Source organism: Coregonus lavaretus, assembly GCF_964263955.1.
Source record: "Coregonus lavaretus genome assembly, chromosome: 11".
NCBI lineage: Eukaryota > Metazoa > Chordata > Actinopteri > Salmoniformes > Salmonidae > Coregonus > Coregonus lavaretus.
In genome coordinates this window covers 54,930,112-54,956,784 of record NC_139998.1, presented here as the reverse complement: position 1 = coordinate 54,956,784, position 26,673 = coordinate 54,930,112, and positions in this window count along the sequence as shown.

Below are 26,673 nucleotides of genomic sequence, written 5' to 3'. Positions count from 1 at the left end.
TCAATTGATAATCACAGGGGTTGTAGAGGCTGCAACAGGTCAGTACCTCAGGAGTAAATGTCACTTGGCTTTTCATAGCCGGGCATTTAGAGGTTGAAATAGCAGGTGCGGTACCGAGAGAGAGTTGAAAACAGCAGGTCTGGGACAAGGTAGCACGTCCGGTGAACAGGTCAGGGTTCCATAGCCGCAGGCAAAAGAGTTGAAACTGGAGCAGCAGCACGACCAGGTGGACTGGGGACAACAAGGAGTCATCAGGCCAGGTAGTCTTGAGGCATAGTCCTAGGGCTCAGTTCCTCCTGGAGGGGAGGGAGAGAGGGAGAGAGAGATAATTAGAGGGAGCATAGTTAAATTCACACAGGACACCAGTTAAGACAGGACAACAATACCAGATATAACAGACTGACCCTAGCCCCCCGGCACATAGACTATTGCAGCATGGATACTGGAGGCTGAGTAAGGGGGTGGTCGGGAGACACTGTGGCCCTGTCCGACGATACCCCCGGACAGGGCCAACCAGGCAGGATATAACCCCACCCACTTTGCCAAAGCACAGCCCCCACACCACCAGAGGGATTTTAACAGACCACCAACCTACTACCCTGAGACAAGGCTGAGTATAACCTTCGAAGTTCTCCTCCACTGCACGAGCCCGAGGGGGCGACAAACTGGACAGGAAGATCACGTCAGTGACTCAACCCACTTAAGTGACGCACCCCTCCTAGGGGACGGCATGGAAGAGCACTAGTAAGCCAGTGACTCAGCCCCCATGTAATAGGCTCATAGGCAGAGAATCCCAGTGGAGAGAGGGGAGCCGGCCAGGCAGAGACAGCAAGGGCGATTCGTCTCTCCAGTGCCTTGCCGTTCACATTCACACCCATGGGCCAGACTACACTCAATCATAGGACCTACTGAAGAGATGAGTCTTCAGTGAAGAGATGAGTCTTCAGTAAAGACTTACAAATTCAGACCGATTCTGCGTCTCTCACATGGATAGGTAGACCATTCCATAAAAGTTTAGCTCTATAGGAGATAGCCCTGCCTCCAGCTGTTTGCTTCGAAATTCTAGGGACAATAAGGAGGCCTGCGTCTTGTGACTGTAGCGTACGTGTAGGTATGTATGGCAGGACCAAATCAGAGAGATAGGAAGGAGCAAGCCCATGTAAGGCTTTGTAGGTTAGCAGTAAAACCTTGAAATCAGCCGTAGCCTTAACAGGAAGCCAGTGTAGAGGCTAGCACTGGAGTAATATGATCAAATTTTGGGGTTCTAGTCAAGATTCTAGCAGCCGTGTTTAGCACTAACTGAAGTTTATTTAGTGCTTTATCCGGGTAGCTGGAGAGTAGAGCATTGCAGTAGTCTAATCTGGAAGTGACAAAAGCATGGATTAGCTTTTCTGCATCATTTGTTGACAAAACAAAATGGATTTTTGCAATGTTACAAAGATGGAAAAAAGCTATCCATTAAATATTCTTGATATGTTCGTCAAAAGAGAGATCAGGGTCCAGAGTAACGCCAAGGTCCTTCACAGTTTTTTTTTTGAGACCACTGTTCAACCATCAAGATTAATTGTCAGATCCAACAGAAGATATCTTTGTTTCTTGGGACCTATAACTAGCATCTCTGTTTTGTCAGAGTAAAAGATTTGCCGCCATCCACTTCATTATGTCTGAAACACAGGCTTACAGGGTAGGCCATTTTGGGGCTTCACCATGTTTCATCGAAATGTACAGCTGTGTGTCGTCCGCATAGCAATGAAAGTTAACATTGTGTTTCCGAATGACATCACCACGAGATACAATATATAGTGAAAACAATAATGGTCCTAAAACGAAACCTTGAGGAACACTGAAACTTACAATTGATTTGTCAGAGGACAAACCATCCACAGAGACGAACTGACTCAAAGAGGAGTCCGTAATTTGCTTTCCAATGATTATGATATTTTCGTCTAAAAAGTTCATGAATTCATCACTGCTGAAGTGAAAGGCATCCTCTCTTGGGGAATGCTGCTTTTTAGTTAGCTTTGCGACAGAATCAAATAGAAAATGTTGGATTGTTCTTATTCTCCTCAATTAGGTTGGAAAAATAGGACGATCGAGCAGCAGTGAGGGCTCTTCGATATTGCTCTGTACTTTCTTTCCAAGCTAGTCGGACGACTTCCAGTTTGGTGGAGCGCCATTTCCGTTCCAATTTACTGGGAGCTTGCTTCAAGGCTCGGGTATTTTCTGTATACCAGGGAGCTAGTTTCTTGTGACAAATGTTTTTTGTTTTTAGGGGTGCGACTGCATCTAGGGTATTACGCAAGGTTAAATTTAGATCCTCAGTTAGGTCGATAACTGATTTTTGTACTCTGAGGTCCCTGAGTAGGCGGAGTCTGGAAGGGCCTCTAGGAATCTTTGTGTTTAAATTTATAGCACAGCTTTTGATGGAACCTTGGTTGGGGTCTGAGCAGATTATTTGTTTGCGATTGCAAACGTAATAAGATGGTGGTCTGATAGTCCAGGGTTATGAGGAAAAACATTTAGATCCACAATATTTATTCCACGGGACAAAACTAGATCCAGGGTATGACTGTGGCAATGAGTAGGTCCGGAAACATGTTGGACAAAACCCACTGAGTCGATGATGGAAAGCGCAGAAAGAACAGACACACGCACACGCACACACGCTCGCCCCCCCACTATACACACACGCTAGCCCCCCCACTCTACACACATGTACATTGTAATATTATTGTATGGTGGTATTATACATTTTGTATTGTAGATATGTAGTGGTGTAATAATGTTATATGATGTACTGTTTTATCTTCTGTTTTATTTGTGATGTAAGTGCCAGGAAGAGTAGCTGCTGCCTTGGCAACAGCTAATGGGGATCCCTAATAAATACAAATACCAGGGATGGGCAAAATTACAAAACACAATTACAAAATACCATAAAGATCAATGTATCAAAATAAACTACAAAGTACTTGTATTTTGTAATGTATTTAATTAAAATACATGTATTTTGTATTTTAAAATACATTTGCAAGTAGCCGACCGAACAGCAACAACATTCTCAGGAACAGTTTACATAAATGTTTTACTTTCTATGACTGTGATATGTTGTTGTTTATCTATCTTAGTTGAATGCACTGACTGTAAGTCACTCTGGATAAGAGTGTCTGCTAAATGACCAGAATGTAAATGAATATGTGAAAATAAACGTACCAAAATGAACTGCAAAGCACACTGGGTATTACTATTGGCCTTGTTTCAGGGCGGAGCTCATTAGAGTAATACTCAGCATGCTTTGCAGTTGTATATTTGTACATGTACATTTACATTTAGTTAATTTAGCATGTAGTCATGGTTGCTAAGGGAAGCCAGGCTTATTTATATTTAAAATAATTTATCTTTTGTCTATTTATGTTTCATAATTCTACTTCAATTCGCAAGAGGCTGAATGTATCTCATCGGAGAAACCAGCCCATCTATCTGATGCTGTCTGGTTAAAAAGAGTATGACATTGATGCCGCCCGTAGCGTTGAATGCAAGGGAAGCCAGCGAGCACTTGGCCTCCATTGATAAAAAAATATATAAAATAATAGCCAATCAGTATTGAGCTAAACTGAGTGAGCTCAGCTGTGAATGGTCCTGGCGCACGAAAACAAAGTGATCGATCCCCGGGACCACCCATACACAAAAATGTATGCACGCATGACTGTAAGTCGCTTTGGATAAAAGCGTCTGCTAAATGGCATATTATTATTATTATTATCAAGCTGTTGATTGTGGCCTGTGAAATGTTGTCCCACTCCTGTTCAATGGCTGTGCGAAGTTGCTGGATATTGGCGGGAACTGGAACACGCTGTCGTACACTTTGATCCAGAGCATTCCAAACATACTCAGATGGGTGACATGTCTGTTGAGTATGCAGGCCATGGAAGAACTTGGACATTTTCAGCTTCCAGGAATTGTGTACAGATCCTTGCGACATGGGACCGTGAATTATCATGCATCATGCATTATCATGCTGACACATGAAGTGATGGCGGCAGATGAAGTGCACTACAATGGGCCTCAGGATCTCGTCACGGTGTCTCTGTGCATCAATAGAATGCAATTGTGTTCGTTGTCCATAGCTTATGCCTGCCCATACCATAACCCCACCGCCACCATAGGGTGCTAACATCAGCAAACCACTCGCCAGATACAGTTGAAATAGGGATTCATCCATGAAGCGCACACTTCTCCAGCATGCCAGTGGCCATCAAAGGTGAGCCATTTGCCCACTGAAGTCGGTTACGACTCCGAACTGTAGTCAGGTCAAGACCCTGGTGAGGACGACGAGCACGCAGATGAGCTTCACTGAGACGGTTTCTGACTGTCACGGTTTCGGCCGAGGCTGCTCCTTCTCCTTGTTCGGGCAGGCTTCGGCGGTCGTCGTCTCCGGAGTACTAGCTGCCACCGTTCTATGTTTCGATGTTTGATTGGTTTTGTCTGTTTTGTTACACCTGTTCCTTGTTAGTGTTAATTTGCATCCTATAAGTTCTCTTGAGTTTTGTCATGTGTTGTGTGTAATTGTTCGTTGTCACTGTGGGATGCTAGTTCATTTTTGTCTCTCTGTTCGGTGTAGTAGAGAGCTCCGCACTTTTGTGCCTTTGTATGTACTTTACCGGTGTGCGTAAAGTTCGCTTGCCTACCAGGTTGTATGTAGCCGTGTTTGGCTTGCTCCTTTTTGTCTTCACTAAAGACGTCAGTACCAAGCCTCTGTGTGTCCTGCGCTTGATTCCACACCACTTCTACACTCAACTGTGACAGAATTACACACCATTATTATGGAATCAGCAGGAGCAGCCGCACCTACCGAGATTATTGAGGAGCGCCTTCGTGGACAGGAGGACAGGATCAACCAGATCGGGCACGCTCTGGATCGGGTGATGAACACCCTCCATCGATGGGAGGCCAGCGGGGTACCCACGCCCCCACCTACCACACCATCACCATCGGTCAGTCCACCTGTCCAACTTCCGGAACCCAGTGGGATTCGGCTCTCGCTCCCGAGGGCGTACGACGGCACCGTGGCCGGGTGTCAAGGTTTCCTGTTGCAAATCGAACTCTACCTCGCCACCGTAAACCCGGTGCCCTCGGGACACGAGAGCGTTTCCGCCCTCATCTCCTGTCTCACCGGCAAGGCGTTGGAGTGGGTCAACGCCGAATGGAGGAGGATAGACGCCGCAACGATCACCTATGCTGAGTTCTCCCGCCGCTTCCGGGCAGTGTTCGACCATCCACCTGAGGGGAAGTCGGCGGGGGAGCGTCTATTCTACCTCCGGCAGGGGATGAGGAGCGCTCAAGAGTTTGCACTGGAGTTCCGGACGCTAGCGGCAGATGCAGGGTGGAATGAGCGGGCCCTCATAGATCACTTCCGCTGCAGCCTCAGGGAGGACGTCCGTAGAGAGTTGGCGTGCAGGGACACCACTCTTTCGTTTGACCAATTGGTTGACATGGCCATTCGGCTAGACACCCTGCTCGCCACCCGCGGACGTCCTGGGTGGGGTTCGCCCATTCCACCCTCCAGCACCTCCGAGCCGAGTCCTATGGAGCTCGGGCGTGCTGGCGCTAGAGAACGGAGGAGAAGGAGCCCGAGGGGGGCCGTCCCCTGCACCAACTGTGGCCGTGGAGGGCACACCGCGGCTAGGTGCTGGGGAGGGTCTCCTGGAGGAAGAGACAGCAGGCCACACATTGGGGAGTCCTCCCAGGTGAGTAGGCGCCCCACTTACCCAGAGCTTTCTGTCGTGCACCTCGTTCCCAGCATAAGGCGCTAGTAGATTCAGGTGCAGCTGGGAATTTTGTAGATCGTACATTTTGTATAGAGTTAGGGATCCCTCTCCTACCGGTTAATAATCCCTTCCCTGTACATGCCCTAGATAGCCATCCGTTAGGATCCGGGTTGATCAGGGAGGTCACAGTGCCACTTAGGATGGAGACGTAGGGGGGTCATGAGGAGACGATTCAGCTATACCTGATTGACTCTCCTGCGTATCCGGTGGTGCTGGGGCTTCCCTGGTTGATTACTCACGATCCTACCATTTCGTGGCGAGAGAAGGCTCTTAAGGGGTGGTCTGCCCAGTGTGTGGGGCTATGTCTGGGTGTTTCCGTAGGGGCGACCTCGGTGGAGAGTCCAAACCAAATGCCTGCAATGCATGTTCCCCCCGAGTATGAGGATTTAGCACTCGTGTTTAGCAAGGCGAGGGCGGCGCGATTGCCACCTCATAGACGGGGGGATTGTGCGATCGACCTCCAGGCAGGAGCTGCGCTCCCACGGAGCCATGTGTATCCTTTGTCACAAGAGGAGAAGAGGGCAATGGAGACATACATTGCCGAGTCTCTGAGACAGGGATACATACGGCCCTCCACTTCCCCTGCGTCCTCGAGCTTCTTTTTTGTGAAGAAAAAAGATGGAGGTTTGCGCCCGTGTATCGATTACCGCGGTCTCAATCAGATTACTGTGAAATATAGTTTTCCACTCCCTCTGATTGCGACTATGACGGAGTCATTACACGGGGAACGGTTCTTCACAAAATTGGACCTCAGGAGCGCATACAACTTGGTGCGCATTAGAGAGGGCGATGAATGGAAGACAGCATTTAGTACTACCTCAGGTCATTACGAGTATCTCGTCATGCCATACGGGTTAATGAATGCTCCATCAGTCTTCCAATCCTTTGTGGATGAGATCTTCCGGGACATGCAGGGGCAGGGAGTGGTCGTGTACATAGACGATATTCTAGTGTACAGTTCTACCCGAGCCGAGCATGTAGCCCTGGTGCGCCGAGTGTTGAGGAGGCTGTTGGAGCATGACCTGTATGTCAAGGCAGAGAAATGTCTGTTCTTCCAGGAGTCGGTCTCCTTTTTGGGTTATCAGTTGTCCGCGTCAGGGGTGAAGATGGAGGTTGACCGTGTGTCAGCCGTGCGTAATTGGCAAACTCCAACCACAGTGAAAGAGGTGCAGCAGTTCTTGGGCTTTGCGAATTACTACCGGAGGTTTATCCGGGGTTTTGGACAGGTGGCAGCTCCCATAACGTCCCTTCTGAAGGGGGTCCGGTACGCTTGCGGTGGTCAGCTGAGGCGAACAGGGCTTTTGGGAGACTGAAGGACCTGTTTACTTCGACTCCGGTGCTGGCGCATCCGGATCCCGCTTTACCATTCCAAGTGGAGGTGGACGCGTCAGAAGCCGGTATCGGGGCCGTTCTCTCGCAACGATCCGGCACACCACCTAAACTCCGCCCCTGTGCTTTTTACTCGAAAAAGCTCAGTCCGGCGGAGCGAAATTATGACGTGGGGGACAGGGAGTTGTTAGCCGTGGTACAGGCCCTAAAGGTGTGGAGGCATTGGCTTGAGGGGGCTCAACACCCTTTTCTCATTTTGACTGACCACCGTAACCTGGAATACATTCGGGCAGCTAGGAGACTAAATCCTCGCCAGGCTCGGTGGACTATGTTTCTAGCCCGGTTCGTGTTTAAGATCACTTACATCCCTGGGTCCCAGAACGGGAAGGCAGACGCCCTGTCTCAGCGGTATGACACAGAGGAGAGGTCCGTTGAGCCCACTCCCATACTACCTGAGTCTTGTCTGGTGGCACCGGTGGTGTGGGAGGTCGATACGGAGATCGAGCGGGCGTTACGCACCGACCCTAGCCCTCCACAGTGTCCGGTGGGTCGGACGTACGTCCCGCTTGAGGTCCGGGATCGACTCATTTATTGGGCTCACATGTCACCCTCCTCTGGGCATCCAGGTATTGGCCGGACAGTGCACTGCCTTAGCACAAAGTACTGGTGGCCAACGTTAGCCAGGGATGTGAGGATTTATGTCTCGGTGTGTGCCCAGTGTAAGGCGCCCAGACACTTGCCCAGGGGTAAGTTACAACCCCTGCCCGTTCCACAACGACCCTGGTCTCACCTCTCGGTGGATTTTGTTACAGACCTTCCCCCCTCACAGGGGAATACCACCATCCTGGTCGTTGTGGATCGGTTCTCGAAGGCCTGTCGTCTCCTTCCCATGCCGGGTCTTCCTACTGCCCTACAGACCGCTGAGGCTCTATTCACCCACTTCTTCCGGCATTACGGGGTACCCGAGGATATAGTGTCTGATCGAGGCCCCCAGTTTACCTCCAGAGTCTGGAGAGCGTTTATGGAGCGTTTGGGGGTTTCGGTGAGCCTTACCTCGGGTTACCACCCGGAGAGTAATGGGCAGGTCGAAGGTGTCAACCAGGATGTGGGTAGGTTTCTGAGGTCGTATTGCCAGGGCCGGCCAGAGGAGTGGGCGAGGTATGTTCCCTGGGCCGAGATGGCACAGAACTCTCTCCGCCACTCCTCCACTAAACTAACTCCTTTCCAGTGTGTGTTAGGGTACCAGCCGGCTCTGGCACCTTGGCATCAGAGCCAGATCGAGGCCCCTGCGGTGGATGAGTGGGTGCGGTGCTCGGAGGAGACGTGGAACGCTGCACACATCCATCTGCAGCGAGCCATCCGTCGACATAAGACGAGCGCCGATCTCCACCGCAGTGAGGGGCCAGTGTACGCACCTGGAGATCGAGTCTGGCTCTCGACCAGAAACCTGCCCCTCCGCCTGCCCTGCCGGAAGCTGGGTCGGCGGTTTGTGGGGCCTTTTAAGTCCTGAGGAGATTGAACGAGGTGTGTTACAGGTTACAACTGCCAATTGATTACAAGAATATTAACCCCTCGTTCCATGTGTCTCTCCTCAGGCCGGTGGTAGCTGGTCCACTCCAGGACTATGAGATAGAAGAGACTCCTCCGCCCCCGCTGGACATCGAGGGGGCTCCGGCGTACACTGTTCGGTCCATCCTAGATTCGAGACACCGGATGGGGGGTCTCCAATATCTCGTGGAGTGGGAGGGGTACGGCCCGGAGGAGCGGTGCTGGGTGCCGAGGAGGGACATCCTAGACCCGTCTCTTCTGACCGAGTTCCATCGTGGTCATCCCACGCGCCCTGCTCCGCGTCTTCCTGGTCGTCCTCGAGGCTGGGGTCGGCGCACGGCTGGAGCCGCGCGTCAAGGGGGGGGGGGGTACTGTCACGGTTTCGGCCGAGGCTGCTCCTTCTCCTTGTTCGGGCAGGCTTCGGCGGTCGTCGTCTCCGGAGTACTAGCTGCCACCGTTCTATGTTTCGATGTTTGATTGGTTTTGTCTGTTTTGTTACACCTGTTCCTTGTTAGTGTTAATTTGCGTCCTATAAGTTCTCTTGAGTTTTGTCATGTGTTGTGTGTAATTGTTCGTTGTCACTGTGGGATGTTAGTTCATTTTTGTCTCTCTGTTCGGTGTAGTAGAGAGCTCCGCACTTTTGTGCCTTTGTATGTACTTTACCGGTGTGCGTAAAGTTCGCTTGCCTACCAGGTTGTATGTAGCCGTGTTTGGCTTGCTCCTTTTTGTCTTCACTAAAGACGTCAGTACCAAGCCTCTGTGTGTCCTGCGCTTGATTCCACACCACTTCTACACTCAACTGTGACACTGACAGTTTGTGCAGAAATCCTTCGGTTGTGCAAACCCACAGTTTCATCAGCTGTCTGGGTGGCTGGTCTCAGACGATCCCGCAGGTGAAGAAGCCTGATGTGGAGGTCCTGGGCTGGCGTGGTTACACGTGGTCTGCGCTTGTGAGGCTGGTTGGACGTACTGCCAAATTCTCTAAAATGACATTGGAGGTGGCTTATGGTATATAAATTAACATTTAATTATCCGGCAACAGCTCTGGTCGACATTCCTGCAGTCAGCATGCCAATTGCACGCTCCCTCAAAACTTGAGACATCTGTGGTATTGTGTTGTGTGACAAAAACTGCACATTTTAGAGTGACCTTTTATTGTCCCCAGCACAAGGTGCACCTGTCTAATGATCATGCTGTTTAATCAGCTTCTTGATATGCCACACCTGTCAGGTGGGTGGATTATCTTGGCAAATGAGAAATTCTCACTAACAGTGCGTATGGAACATTTCTGGGATATTTTATTTCATCTCATGAAACATGGGACCAACAGTTTACATGTTGCATTCATATTTTGGTTCAGTATACTTTGTAAAATGAATGGATTCACATACAAGGCATAAAGCTTAAGTTTCAAGGCAATACTGACATTAACAAAGCATTATTCTAAGCATGATCAGAGAGAGAGACAAAGAAACCATGGCTTGAGCCCGTAGCTCATATGAGAGGGAGAGATAAATAAAGTGTATGTATCTCACCAGCGCAGAGCAGGAACAAAAAAAGTGAAAGAGAATCTAAGACCTTTTTATAACATCTGTGTTGTTTGGATTCAAAATCTGAGTTGTTGACCAATAGCATTACTGTAAAGTTAACCTCCAGTCAGATATCAGACCTACATTACATTTTACATATTTTTTTTTTTTTTTACATTTAAGTCATTCAGCAGACGCTCTTATCCAGAGCGACTTACAAATTGGTAAATTCACCCTATAGCCAGTGGGTTAACCACTTTACAATATATATATCTATTTTTTTTTGGGGGGGGGGGGGGGGGGGTAGAAGGATTACTTTATCCTATCCCAGGTATTCCTTAAAGAGGTGGGGTTTCAAATGTCTCCGGAAGGTGGTGAGTGACTCCGCTGTCCTGGCGTCGTGAGGGAGCTTGTTCCACCATTGGGGTGCCAGAGCAGCGAACAGTTTTGACTGGGCTGAGCGGGAACTATGCTTCCGCAGAGGAAGGGGAGCCAGCAGGCCAGAGGTGGATGAATGCAATGCCCTCGTTTGGGTGTAGGGACTGATCAGAGCCTGATGGTACGGAGGTGCCGTTCCCCTCGCTGCTCCATAGGCAAGCACCATGGTCTTGTATGGAAGCTTCTCAGAGCTGTGACAGAATGGGGGGGGGGATTTGGAGAGATAATACAAAGATGACTGAATTCCTGAGAAGATAATAAACCTTTTGCATAGAGTGTTGGTAAGAAGAGTCACTTCGGGAGCTGTGCCGCCCTACAAACATAATTCAGCGATTACACTATTCATCTATGATAAAATATACGTATACGTTTCCTCTTTCATCTGGTGTTTATTACTGGCCAGCTAAGTCTTCAGCCAGCATGGGAAAGAAAGGGAGGGGGGGGGAAGGTTGTTCAAAACTCTGAAGCATTTGTCATGTCAACACATCCGTCAGTGCTGCTGTGAACCGTATCACAAGAGACATGGCAACCGGGAGATGTACAAAAAACCATTTACATCATTGATGCAATTTCAATGTTGTTTGAGTTCTATCACCAAATGTGCGTGAGATTATTTTAGTGCTAACACTGCATCCGAGTTTCTTGACATAGGTGTTTCGAAGAGCTGTCGGTCAAAGCGAGCTCATGAATATAAGCTCCCCGCCCACTCAGTCTCTCTTCTCAAACTTCCTGGTACAGTGCCTTCAGAAAGTATTCACACCCCTTGACTTTTACATTTTAGTCATTTAGTAGACGCTCTTTGCCAGAGCGACTTACAGTTTTTGAGTGCATACATTTTCATACGTTTTGTTGTGTTACAGCCTGAATTTAAAATTGATTAAATTGAGATTTTTTTTGTCACTGGCCTACACACAATACCCAATAATGTTAAAGTGTAATTATGTTTTTGTGAAATTTTTACAAATTCATTCAAAATGAAAAGCTGAAATGTCTTAAGTCAATTACTATTCAACCCCTTTGATATAGCAAGCCTAAATAAGTTCAGCGGTTACATAATAAGTTGCATGCACTCACTCTGTGTGCAATAATAGTGTTTAACATGATTTTTGAATGAATACCTAATCTCTGTACCCCACACATACAATTATCTTTGAGCACGGTGAAGTTGTTAATTACACTTTGGATGGTGTACACCCAGTCACTACAAAGGTACAGGCGTCATTCCTAACTCAGTTACCGGAGAGGAAGGAAACCACTCAGGGATTTCACGAGGCCAATGGGGAATTTAAAACAGTTACAGAGTTTAATGGCTGTGGTAGGAGAAAACTGAGAATGGATCAACAACATTGTAGTTACTCCACAATACTAACCTAATTGACAGAGTGAAAAGAAGGAAGCCTGTACAGAATAAAAATATTCCCAAACATGCATCCTGTTTGCAACAAGGCACTAAAGTAATACTGCAAAAAATTTGGCAAAGCAATTAACTTTCTGTCCTGAATACAAAGTGTTATGTTTAGGGCAAATCCACTACAACACATTACTGAGTACCACTCTCCATATTTTCAAGCATAGTGGTGGCTGCATCATGTTATGGGTATGCTTGTAATCATTAAGGACTAGGGAGTTTTTCTGGATAAAAAAAGAAATGGAATGGAGTTAAGCACAGGCTAAATCCTACAGGAAAACCTGGTTCTATCTGCTTTCCACCAGACACAGATGAATTCACCTTTCAGCAGGACAATAACCTAAAACACAAGTTCAAATCTACACTGGAGTTGCTTACCAAGAATACAGTGAATGTTCCTGAGTGGCTGAGTCACAGTACTGACTTAAATCTACTTGAAAATCTTCCGTAAGACCTGAAAATGGTTGTCTAGCAGTGATCAACAACAATTTGACAAAGCTTGAAGAATTTTGAAAAGAATAATGGGCAAATGTTGCACAATCCAGGTGTGGAAAGCTCTCAGAGACTTACCCAGAAAGACTCACAGCTGTAATCGCTGCCAAAGGTGCTTCTACAAAGTATTGACTCAGGAGTATTTCTATAATTCATTTAAAATATATTAGCAAAAATGTCTAAAAACATGTTTTCACTTATGGGGTATTGTGTGTAGATGGGTGAGAAAGAAAAATCAATTTAAGCCATTTTGAATTCAGGCTGTAACAAACGTTAGCCTTGAGAATAAAAGTACTTAAAAAAAAAACGATTAGCATTTCTATTCCCCAAAAAGTTTATGGGTGATATTTTTGTCACTATAAAGGCTATTTTACATGGGAATCAGAATTATTGTTTGGGACCTTGAAGATGGGTGGGGGAATGAAAAAGAAATGTTTAGGCCTACCTGAGATTACATTTTTCAGAATAATATCTTTAAAGAAGAGAAACTGCTTATTTTAAGGTTCTTCAGCAATTTCAACATCATCCTAAAAGATTTGGTCAGGTAAATTGTCAGTTTGGCACTGACTCATTCAAAACAGTAAGAATGCAACACAAACACCTCTGGAAATGACTGTGTATTTCCCTTGAGAGGGCATTCCTGTAAATGACTTGTCTACCTGCCAATTCCGTACAGGAAAGAAAGGACGTGTTATGTCACAACTTTCCAAACGGGCATGGTGGTGGTGGTGTGATGGTTTGGGGATGCTTTGCTCCCTCAGGACCTGGACGACTTGCCTTAATAGAAGGAACCATGAATTCTGCTCTGTATCAGATAATTCTACAGGAGAATGTCAGACCATCCGTCTGTGAGCTGAAGCCGAAGCGCAGCTGGGTCATGCAGCAAGACAATGATCCAAAACACACAATCAAGTCTACATAAAAATAGCTAAAAAGCAACAAATTGGATGTTTTGGAATGGCCTAGTCAAAGTCCAGACCTACTCCCAATTGAGATGTTGTGGAACGAAACTTGAAACGAGCAGTTCATGCTTGAAAACCCACACGTCACTGAGTTAAAGCAGTTCTGCATGGAAGAGTGGGCCAAAATTCCTCCACAGTGACGTGAGAGACTGATCAACAACTACAGGAAGCATTTGATTGGAGTCATTGCAGCTAAAGGTGACACAACCAGTTATTGTGTGTAAGGGGGCAATTACTTTTTCACACAGGGGAATTGGGTGTTGCATAACATTGTTTATGAAATAAATATGTAATTGTTGTGTTATTTGTTCACTTATGTTCCCTTTATCTAATATTAGGTTTTGGTTGAAGATCTGATAACATTCAGTATCACAAATATGCAAAAGTAGAGAAAATTAGAAAGGGGGCAAATACTTTTTCATAGCACTGTACATGTTGAGAGAGTTATCAGACGACTCAAGGTGTTCAAAATCCTCTCCCAGACTGTTCAAATCAAATCAAATCAAATCATATTTTATTGGCCACATGCGCCGAATACAACAGGTGCAGACATTACAGTGAAATGCTTACTTACAGCACTTAATCAACAGTGCATTTATTTTTAACAAAAAAAGTAAAAAAATAAAGAAAATAAAACAACAACAAAAAAAGTGTTGAGAAAAAAAGAGCAGAAGTAAAATAAAATAACAGTAGGGAGGCTATATATACAGGGGGGTACCGGTGCAGAGTCAATGTGCGGGGGCACCGGCTAGTTGAGGTAGTTGAAGTAATATGTACATGTAGTTAGAGTTAAAGTGACTATGCATTAATAATTAATCGAGTAGCAGCAGCATAAAAGGATGGGGTGGGGGGGCAGTGCAAATAGTCCGGGTAGCCATGATTAGCTGTTCAGGAGTCTTATGGATTGGGGGTAGAAGCTGTTGAGAAGTCTTTTGGACCTAGACTTGGCACTCCGGTACCGCTTGCCGTGCGGTAGCAGAGAGAACAGTCTATGACTAGGGTGGCTGGAGTCTTTGACAATTTTGAGGGCCTTTCTCTGACACCGCCTGGTATAGAGGTCCTGGATGGCAGGAAGCTTGGCCCCAGTGATGTACTGGGCCATACGCACTACCCTCTGTGGTGCCTTGGGGTCGGAGGCCAAGCAGTTGCCATACCAGGCGGTGATGCAACCAGTCAGGATGCTCTCGATGGTGCAGCTGTAGAATTTTCTGAGGATCTGAGGACCCATCCCAAATCTTTTCAGTCTCCTGAGGGGGAATAGGCTTTGTCGTGCCCTCTTCACGACTGTCTTGGTGTGTTTGGACCATGATAGTTCGTTGGTGATGTGGACACCAAGGAACTTGAAGCTCTCAACCTGTTCCACTACAGCCCCGTCGATGAGAATGGGGGCGTGCTCAGTCCTCTTTTTTTTCCTGTAGTCCACAATCATCTCCTTTGTCTTGGTCACGTTGAGGGAGAGGTTGTTGTCCTGGCACCACACGGCCAGGTCTCTGACCTCCTCCCTATAGGCTGTCTCATCGTTGTCGGTGATCAGGCCTACCACTGTTGTGTCGACGGCAAACTTAATGATGGTGTTGGAGTCGTGCCTGGCCATGCAGTCATGGGTGAACAGGGAGTACAGGAGGGGACTGAGCACGCACCCCTGAGGGGCCCCCGTGTTGAGGATCAGTGTGGCAGATGTGTTGTTACCTACCCTTACCACCTGGGGGCGGCCCGTCAGGAAGTCCAGGATCCAGTTGCAGAGGGAGGTGTTTAGTCCCAGGATCCTTAGCTTAGTGATGAGCTTTGAGGGCACTATGGTGTTGAATGCTGAGCTGTAGTCAATGAATAGCATTCTCACGTAGGTGTTCCTTTGTCCAGGTGGGAAAGGGCAGTGTGGAGTGCAATAGAGATTGCATCATCTGTGGATCTGTTGGGGCGGTATGCAAATTGGAGTGGGTCTAGGGTTTCTGGGATAATGCTGTTGATGTGAGCCATGACCAGCCTTTCATAGCACTTCATGGCTACAGACGTCAGTGCTACGGGTCGGTAGTCATTTAGGCAGGTTATCTTAGAGTCCTTGGGCACGGGGACTATGGTGATCTGCTTGAAACATGTTGGTATTACAGACTCAGTCAGGGACATGTTGAAAATGTCAGTGAAGACGCTTGCCAGTTGGTCAGCACATGCTCGAAGTACACGTCCTGGTAATCCGTCTGGCCCTGCGGCCTTGTGAATGTTGACCTGCTTAAAAGTCTTACTCACATCGGCTACGGAGAGCGTGATCACATAGTAATCCGGAACAGCTGGTGCTCTCATGCATGCTTCAGTGTTGCTTGCCTCGAAGCGAGCATAGAAGTGGTTTAGCTCGTCTGGTAGGCTTGTGTCACTGGGCAACTTGCGGCTGTGCTTCCCTTTGTAGTCTGTAATAGTTTTCAAGCCCTGCCACATCCGACGAGCGTCAGAGCCAGTGTAGTACGATTCAATCTTAGTCCTGTATTGACTCTTTGCCTGTTTGATGGTTCGTCGGAGGGCATAGCGGGATTTCTTATAAGCGTCCGGGTTAGAGTCCCGCTCCTTGAAAGCGGCAGCTCTACCCTTTAGCTCAGTGCGGATGTTTCCTGTAATCCATGGCTTCTGGTTGGGGTATGTACGTACGGTCACTGTGGGGACGACATCATCGATGCACTTATTGATGAAGCCAGTGACTGATGTGGTGTACTCCTCAATGCTATCTGAAGAATCCCGGAACATGTTCCAGTCTGTGCTAGCAAAACAGTCCTGTAGCTTAGCATCTGCGTCATCTGACCACTTTTTTATTAACCGAGTCACTGGTGCTTCCTGCTTTAGTTTTTGCTTATAAGCAGGAATCAGGAGGATAGAGTTATGGTCAGATTTGCCAAATGGAGGGCGAGGGAGAGCTTTGTATGCGTCTCTGTGTGTGGAGTAAAGAGGTCTAGAGTTTTTTTTCCCTCTGGTTGCACATTTAACATGCTGGTAGAAATGAGGTAGAACGGATTTAAGTTTCCCTGCATTAAAGTCCCTGGCCACTAGGAGCGCTGCATCTGGATGAGCGTTTTCCTGTTGATTTATGGCCTTATACAGCTCATTCAGTGAAATCTTAATGCCAGCATTGGTTTGTGGTGGTAAATAGACAGCTATGAAAAATATAGATGAAAACTCTCTTGGTAAATAGTGTGATCTACAGCTTATCATAAGATACTCTACCTCAGGCGAGCAAAACCTCGAGACTTCCTTAGTATTTGATTTTGTGCACCAGCTGTTGTTTACAAATATACACAGACCGCCACCCCTTGTCTTACCGGAGTCAGCCGTTCTATCCTGCCGATGTAGCGTATAGCCCACTAGCTGTATGTTATCCATGTCGTCATTCAGCCACGACTCGGTGAAACATAAGATATTACAGTTTTTAATGTCCCGTTGGTAGGATAACCGTAATCTTAGGTCATCCAATTTGTTCTCCAATGATTGAAGATTGGCTAATAGGATTGATGGGAGCGGCAGTTTACTCGCTCGCCGTCGGATCCTTACAAGGCACCCCGACCTACGTCCACGATATCGCCGTCTCTTCCTCATGCGAATGACAGGGATTTGGGCCTTGTCGGGTGTCTGTAGGATATCCTTCGCGGCCGCCTCGTTGAAGAAAAAATCTTCGTCCAATACGAGGTGAGTAATCGCTGTCCTGATATCCAGAAGCTCTTTTTGGTTATAAGAGACGATGGCAGAAACATTATGTACAAAATAAATTACAAATAACGCGGAAAAACACACATAATAGTACAATTGGTTAGAGGGCTGTAAAACGGCAGCCATCTTCTCCGGCGCTGTTTTCATTAACCTGACGCACAAAATGGACAAAGTCCTTAGAATCTGTGCAGCACTTGTTAACATGCAGGGTGAGATCATCCATGAGAATGCAGAAGGAGCAGTGAGAATGTTCATTCATATGAAATGTAACTTTATACACTATAATTTCATCCACATGAGATACTGTGTATATATACTGTACATTTTATTTTCAGCCTACATTTAGTTTCAGGGCTGGGTTTTATTTGAATGTTACCACCCACCAGCATGGCATTGTTTATTAATCAGAAACAACTGCAAAGTTATTCCTCTTTGCTACTGAGATGAACCAAACAGCCTTGTGTCTACATGGCCACCTGAGCCATGGAGCAAATGCAAATAGGTTATTTATGTTTTTCTTAACCAGAAAAGTATCAGATAACAACACACATACAAAACATTTTTGGACTCACCTTGTTGTGCTGTGCTCACTTGAACAGGAAGGTTGTGCGGCGGTCCTTCGTGGGAAAATTTTGTCATCAAACTTTGTCATCAAAATCTGGCATTTTCTGGATTTATGGGACTTTCAAGACAACTGGAAACTCGGAAAAAAAAACAAGGTCTAATCATGATGACGTCAGTGATCTTCAGGTCGGAGCTTTAGAAAGAGACCAGAGTTCCTGACTTGCAATTCCGAGTTGGATGACCGTTCAAAACGTACTTTCCCAGTCGGAGCTAGTTTTTGTCAGAGTTCCCAGTTGTCTTGAACTCACTGAAGTCAGAGATTTCCCAGTTCCCGAGTTTCCAGTTGTTTTGAGCGCTGCAGAAGTCATGCTGGATTGACAGCATGGCCATTGTTGAATGTTTATCATTTTAAGCTTGGAAAAGAGAACCTTAAACCCAGACATGGACCAAAGACCCACTCCACTGCATAGCAGGCTAGTGATTGCTTTGCAATGATTGCAGTTAGCCACTGATTCCTTCCAAACCACTCAATGTTGAAATTACGATTTCCAACTTGTTGTGTAATGTTTATGTCCAATGGCCGATGAGCACCGAAACGTTTTATCTATAATTTCCCTTCATTATTTCTCTTCATATGACAAGGATTGAAAAGGATTTGCCATTAGCTTGCTAGCTAAGATTCTGAAAGTATGATGTTGACATGATCAGTCCAATCAAAGCTACTGTAGATATAACGTGATTTGACGTCATTTTATCTGTGGCCAATGACCTTGAGCCTTCTTGGATGGGCACTTCAAATGTAACTCTATGGCAACACCCAAGGGGCTTGAATTTTCGAGCTCTACCCGTAGCTTTTGCGGTGACTAGTGTCCCCATGAGTGACAGAACACTGAGCCAATCACGGCGCAAGTCAAGAACATTGCCAACCCCTACATTCCGTATTTTCAGCTGGCTGCCCCTCCACCACAGAAAACACTGAGCTGGGCTGAAACACCTGCATTTTGGAGCTGCCTTACTCAAGAAAGCAAAAAAGAGACCAAGTTTGTACGTGGCTTTATTAACTCATTTCTTATTACAATTACAGGCAGCATCATGTTATGGGTATGCTTTTTACTGGCAGGGACTGAGGAGTATGTTAGGATCAAAATAAATATGAAAGGAGCAAAGGACAGGTAAAAAGTTAGAGGAAAACCCGCTGTAGTCTTCTAAAAACCTAAACCGCCGATAGTTAAATTTTTCAGCGGAACAATTACACAAATTCTAATGTCAAAGACACACCAGAATGGCTTTCTAAGAGGTGTTGAGTGTTCCTGAATGGTCTAGTAATCTCAGTCCTGAACTAAATCTGCTTGAAAATCAGTGACAAGCGTTGAATACTGCTGTCCATTAATGATTCCCAACCAAATGTACTGAGCTTGAGTAATTTTGACAAAAACAATGGACATGTTGTCGTAAGAGTTGTGCAAGGTTAATACAATCTTATTCAAAATTATTCACAGCTGTAATGTAATGCCAAAGGTGCTTGCACCCAGTACGTGAAGACATATGCAATCGATACATTTTCAGTTCTTATTTTAACCCCAATGTAATACCTTTTTAGATGTAATTTTAAGGCAGCAAAATGTGAAGAATGTGCAAGGGGTGTGTAGACTTTCACTAGCGACTGTATGTCGGAGCATGCAAATTATAATCCCGCCTCCATGAAGGTCATTAACATATACTTTTCTATACAAAATGCAATTATCAATATTAAACAAATCTAATTATTTTGTTATATCAATAATCTAATTTGATATCGCAAAATAATTTTGATATAAAACAATTTGAATTATTTATCTACTTTTTTATTATTGATATAAAAAATACAATTATTAATATCAATAATTCTATGCATATTTTAAAACGTCTTTCCATAGGTGGGGGACAAGACCCCTGTCAGAGTGGAAGGACTTGAGGCTGATTGCATTTGACAACAATAATGACTAGTTCATGCGAAAGCTTTGACCAATCTAAATGGTATTCACTCCATATCATTACAATTGTCTGCTTTATATTAATTATCTCAAATACAACACTAGAGGGGATTATGTACTGTAGTATCTGATGCAATAGAATTAATGAATATAAAACATGAAAAAACTGCTGAATTAAAGTTACAATTGCAAAATTATTGAAGAAATAAAGATGAGCAAAAAAATATAAAATAAAATAATAATATAAAATATAAAATAAATAATACAAATACTGAACTATGCTTCCCCCCAAAAAATTTTTTTCAACTAATACCATTGCTCAAAGACATTTTGTTTAACAACTAATACTTTTTTTTCTCTCAAAAAGATAAGGGTAAAAATGATTGTCACCCGTTTTCAATACTTTTCAATACCTCACCTTGCAATGATAATGGTATTGAGCCTTTTTCTAAAATGTTATGAGATTGGAGAACACATTGGGAGGGATCTTAGACCTCTTAGTCCTCCATACCGAATCTTTCCAGAGCCTTGATATACTTTGACTTCCCTCTTCAATTCAAAGGTTTTCAATGGGGTTGAAATGGGAGACAGATGGCCATTGCAAAATGTTTATTTGTGGATTTTGATGTGCGCTTGGGGTTATTGTCTTGCTGGAAGATCCAGTTGCAGCCACGTTTCAGCCTCCTGGCAGAGGGAATTCAGGTTTTTGCTAAAATATCCTGGTACCGGGTAAAGTTCCTGACGGGCTGACCCCTGGTGGTGAAGGTAGGCAACATCACCTCCGCCACACTGACCCTCAACACTGGGGCCCCACAGGGTTGTGTGCTTAGTCCCCCCCTGTACTCCCTGTTCACACAGGACTGCATGGCCACGCACGACTCCAACACCATCATCAAGTTTCTGACGACACGATGCTGGTAGGCCTGATCACCGGCAACGATGAGTCCAGCCTACAGGGAGGAGGTCAGTGACCTGGCAGTGTGGTTCCGGAGCAACAACCTCTACCTCAACATCAGTAAGACCAAGGAGCTGATCATGGACTACAGGAAACTGGGGGGCGAGTACGCCCCCATCCACATCGACAGGGCTGCAGTGGAGCAGGTCGAGAGCTTCAATTTCCTCTGTGTCCAAATCACTAAAGACTTAAAATGGTCAAAACCAAAGTTCCCTCAAAAAAAAATTCAGCACTGAGCAAATTTCAGGTCTGCTGAGCGCAAACTTGAACGTTGTGAAAATTCTGTGCAACTTCCAGCGCGCGTTTACTGTGAACACTGAGGCTGTACCCACTTTAAGTTACCGTTTAACAGGCCTACAAGCCCTCCCTTTTTACATGACTTAAAAAACATAAGCCTATGCAACATTAACCAATTAAAAACAGTACTGTAGCAATGAGGTTTGTGCAGTAAGCTATAGGCCCAATACAGTATCACCGCATATTGGCTTTGCTTGAATTTCCCTGCCAATGAATGCATTGTTGTTCAGGCCATTCTTTTAAAATTATATTTAAAAATTTGAGGTAGGCTATATGATCCCACCGGTAATAGATCCGTTGTTGTATTACTTGTGAGGCACAGCTGAGTGACCAGACATTTAAATAATGAGTTGTTATTTTTATTTTACTGGGCTGATGGTGCCTGCATCTGATGGTCGGTCTCAGCGGAGGGAGGGAGCAGCAGACTGATGGTCCGCCTCTCATCACTACGCTCTCCCTTTCCTCCACTGCCTCTCAACATCCCTCCGCTCTCCCTTTCCTCCACTGCCTCTCATCCCTCCGCTCTCCCTTTCCTCCACTGCCTCTCATCCCTCCGCTCTCCCTTTCCTCCACTGCCTCTCATCCCTCCGCTCTCCCTTTCCTCCACTGCCTCTCATCCCTCCGCTCTCCCTTTCCTCCACTGCCTCTCATCCCTCCGCTCTCCCTTTCCTCCACTGCCTCTCATCCCTCCGCTCTCCCTTTCCTCCACTGCCTCTCATCCCTCCACTTTCCCTTTCCTCCACTGCCTCTCATCACTCCGCTCTCCCTTTCCTCCACTGCCTCTCTTCCCTCCGCTCTCCCTTTCCTCCACTGCCTCTCAACATCCCTCCGCTCTCCCTTTCCTCCACTGCCTCTCAACATCCCTCCGCTCTCCCTTTCCTCCACTGCCTCTCATCCCTCCGCTCTCCCTTTCCTCCACTGACACCGACCAAAAAGGGACACCGTCTTCCAGCTGATGGCGAAACTCGAGTCGCACCGCATTATTTCTGCCTCATGCACAAATTCATGTTTTTACTCCTGTGAACAAAGAAAGTGAAATATTCCTCAATATTACAAAAGACCCAAGCCGCTAACAACAAAAACAACGCAAGCCTATAGATTCATTTTCCTACTCATTAATTACTGCTGCAGTGCTTGTTGTAGCGATGAGTGGAAATAGGAAGAATGCACATTTTATGGCTTATAAAAGTGTTGAATACAAAGTGTTGACAGAGCCGAGTAACAACAAAAACAACAGCTCTTTGCTGTATTCCTTGACAGTCATCTCTCTAGTCATAGTTTTAAACGTTTTGAAATCTCACAGTATCAACTTTGCTGTAGCTTTATTTTATGCCTGCTACGTTACTGCAGATACGGTCATCTGAGCCAACCGATTGGCCAGCGGTAGGCCTGCAGTGCACTTGATTTGCTCTCTGGGCCCGCCAGGAAGGCAGAGTTTGTACCTTAAGACACATGAAATGGTTAAAAACGGCAACAGTTGGCCTACCCGGCGCGCAAGGCAGCTGAATCGGGTGCACCTACTGCCAACAGGCCGAGACAACAACAAAAAATAGGAACACAAGGCTTAATCGTTGTTTTTTACAGAAATGTTTGGCGATCGACTAGGAATGCCTTGGAGATCGCGATCGACCGGTTGGTGACCACTGCTCTAGAAAGTTGAGTGAAGTTCAATCTCGTGCTTCTTTCCGTGGGCTGATATTTCTGTGCGGCAGTCCCTGGGGAGCTGCACGGCAGTGCCATTATCCTCGCAAGGTGAGGTATTGAAAACAGGGCTGCCAATAATTGTAATAATTTTGATCTTCTTGAGATGTTTTAAAAACGACATATATTTCTCTGAGCAATTGTATTAGTAGAAAATATAAATATACATATTTGTTGAGCATATAATATAAAATCAGCAAAAAAAGAAACTTCCCTTTTTCAGGACCCTGGCTATCAAAGATAATTCGTAAAAGTCTAAATAACTTCACAGATCTTCATTGTAAAGGGTTTAAACACTGTTTCTCATGCTTGTTCAATGAACCATAAACAATTAATGAACATGCACCTGTGGAACGGTCGTTAAGATACTAACAGCTTACAGACGGTAGGCAATTAAGGTCACAGTTATGAAAACTTAGGACAATAAAGAGGCCTTTCTACTGACTCAGAAAAATACCAAAAGAAAGATGCCCAGGGTCCCTTCTCATCTGCGTGAACGCGCCTTAGGCATGCTGCAAGGAGGCATGAGTATTGCAGAAGTGGCCAGGGCAATAAATTGCAATGTCCGTACTGTGAGACGCCTAAGACAGCGCTACAGGGAAACAGGACGGACAGCTGATCGTCCTCGCAGTGGCAGACCACGTGTAACAACACCTGCACAGGATCGGTACATCCGAACATCACACCTGCGGGAGAGGTACAGGATGGCAACAACAACTGCCCGAGTTACACCAGGAAAGCACAATCCCTCCATCAGTGCTCAGACTGTCCGCAATAGGCTGAGAGAGGCTGGACTGAGGGCTTGTAGGCCTGTAGTAAGACGAGTCGCGGTTTTGTCTCACCAGGGGTGATGGTCGGATTCGTGTTTATCGTTGAAGGAATGAGCGTTATACCGAGGCCTGTACTCTGGAGCGGGATCGATTTGGAGGTGGAGGGTCCGTCATGGTCTGGGGCGGTGTGTCACAGCATCATCGGACTGAGCTTGTTCTCATTGCAGGCAATCTCAATGCTGTGCATTACAGGGAAGACATCCTCCTCCCTCATGTGGTACCCTTCCTGCAGGCTCATCCTGACATAACCCTCCAGCATGACAATGCCACCAGCCATACTGCTCGTTCTGTGCGTGATTTCCTGCAAGACAGGAATGTCAGTGTTCTGCCATGGCCAGCGAAGATCCCGGATCTCAATCCCATTGAGCACGTCTGGGACCTGTTGGATCGAAGGGTGAGGGCTAGGGCCAGAAATGTCCGGGAACTTGCAGGTGCCTTGGAGGAAGAGTGGGGTAACATCTCACAGCAAGAACTGGCAAATCTGGTGCAGTCCATGAGGAGGAGATGCACTGCAGTACTTAATGCAGCTGGTGGCCACACCAGATACTGAATGTTACTTTTGATTTTGACCCCCCCTTTGTTCAGGGACACATTATTCCATTTCTGTTAGTCACATGTCTGTGGAACTTGTTCAGTTTATATTGTAGTATCTGAGGAATATATGACTTTGTTAATGTTTGCAAATGGTAGCTTAGAGAATGTTGATTTGGCCCAGGGAGACATCTGGAGAGCAGTTTTAGAGGGGCACCCTAAAGCAGAGGAAGTCTGTTAGGTGCCCTCCTGGGATTGGTCTGTAGGGGAAACACCCATATCAGATTACATAGGATAAATACTTGGTGAAGACAAAGTAGGTCAGAATAGCATATTTAGAATTTGGGTTGGCTGTTCTCCAGATGCCTGCAGGTATCTGTAAATCGACGCTGAAATCCTTTGTTATGAATAAACCTTTATAATCAAAGTACAGCGTCAGCGGATCTCCTTGTTCTCACAGCATCTCAGCATAGTATTCTTGACACAACAATATCTCAGTTGTTGAATCTTGTTATGTTCATACAAATATTTACACATGTTAAGTTTGCTGAAAATAAACGCAGTTGACAGTGAGAGGACGTTTCTTTTTGTTGCTGAGTTTTGTTCAGTATGTGTTTTCTTTTTCTTTTTTGCTCATCTTTATGAAGGGTGACAATCATTTCGGACATGACTGTATATCCCCACTGCTTCATTGATTGATATATCCAGTTTCATTAAATAAAATAAATACTTTGAAAGTTTCTCTCAATTCATTTATTTGTTGCGGTTTATTATGCAATGAATGAGATTAATTTCTTACAAAATATGATTTAAAAAAACAATCATGGTACATTCCTTCTCTTTGCACAGGCACTTCAGGTACATGTAGGTCATAGCTGTTGAATTGCTTACTTTGTAAATGAGTTACACTTTAATTGAAGTGAGCCCTAAAAATGGAATTATGAAATTGACACAGGACATACTGTGGAATTGGACACTGCAATAGCTGACTCAGAGTAACCTACACATTTGAATAATCATATGGCCTTCAACCCGGCACAGACATTATCCACAGTATGACAGAATGCCATTTGGAAAAGAGCACAAATCACCAATAAAAAGCTTACAGTGGTCATGTTTCATCACGTTTTTTAAACTCGTAAATCAAAGTTTTGGGAGTGTTAAGAGATGACATGTAAAACCTTAAACCTGAGTTCCCACAGACCATCAGAGAAAATCTAGATTTTAGAGCACTGGAACCTGTACCCACAGACAATCAGACAAATCTGAGACTGACCAAGATTCAATATCTTGAATCTTTTGTAGTGTATTAGGATTATGTTTTTGTTAATGGTTTTTAAGTGGAACTGGAGAGGACGTTTATTTTAGTATCAAGAGGGAATGTTTTAGTGTAACGCCACATACAACAGACAGGAAGTGTGTTGTAGACAGGGGATTGGACAGTAGAGGGCGCCACCCACATCTTGGGGAGATTATATATACTGGGGGAAAAACGAAGAAGAGGTTAGAGCGACCATTGCAATCTGGGGCGTCGCTCTCCGGGTGGGCATGACACCTGTAACTCATGCTGAAATCTTGTGATATGAATAAAACTTATGATCAAAGGTTCAGTATGAGCGGACTCCTTTGTTTGACAGCAATGAGCACCAGCAGCGACAAGATACACTACAAATGGGGGCTCGTCTGGGATCTGTATGCATCGTTCTTTGTCCCGTTCCTGAGTCGCGAGGTGACTACCGCTCAAGCCGGCTAAGGTGAGATTTCTCACAAAATTTGGGCATTAGTTGTTCCGCTGGCTCAGTGGGGGGCATTGGATAGTATGTACCGTGTAAATTACTTGGGTTTGTGCTGATGTGGTGTTAGTGCTGTCGACTAGGGGTCTGTAATAATTATTCAAAAATTTGGTTGCATTGGTAAACGGCGCAAATAATAGGAAGTCTAGAACAATTGATTGGTAGTGAATAAAGGCAGATATACGTATACATTAGGGCACTGCACCGTGTAAGACCCCGGGGTGGTCCATCCAGGATGGGCCGAAAATCCTCTTGCGCGTTAGATGTGTATTAGGTGTGTTTTAAAAACTCGGGTTGATGGAATTTATTGGATTGTGATTATTGCTCATCTTTTGTCCGACGGGATGTCTGCATCACAAACGGTAGAGAATAAGACAAAGGAAAGGGCAGTGCAGGTTTCTTGTTACATGTTGCACGCCACATGATAAATGCTAATGCTAAATGCTGGTTGTGTTTCATGCCACATTGTACATAAAGGCTAATGCTAAATGCTAATGCTAAATGCTAATTGTGTTGCGTGCTACATGCTAACGTGTGACCTAAGAGGGCCATTGCGATGGAATAAAGCCTCTTAAATTATGTTTGTGTGTGTAGAATTCAGAGTTCTATGCAATTGCGAGCTCTGTTAAGTGTTATTGTTTGATTATAAGGGGTAAAATAGAGAAGCTGTAGCTGAATGCTAATGTTCTATTGTCTGGAAATCGTATCGTTGAATGTATTGCGCATGCGTTTAATTTTACGACACTACACTACAAAACGTGGGAGTTTATGGTACGAGATTATGACACGTTTGTTTTCCGGCACTAGACTA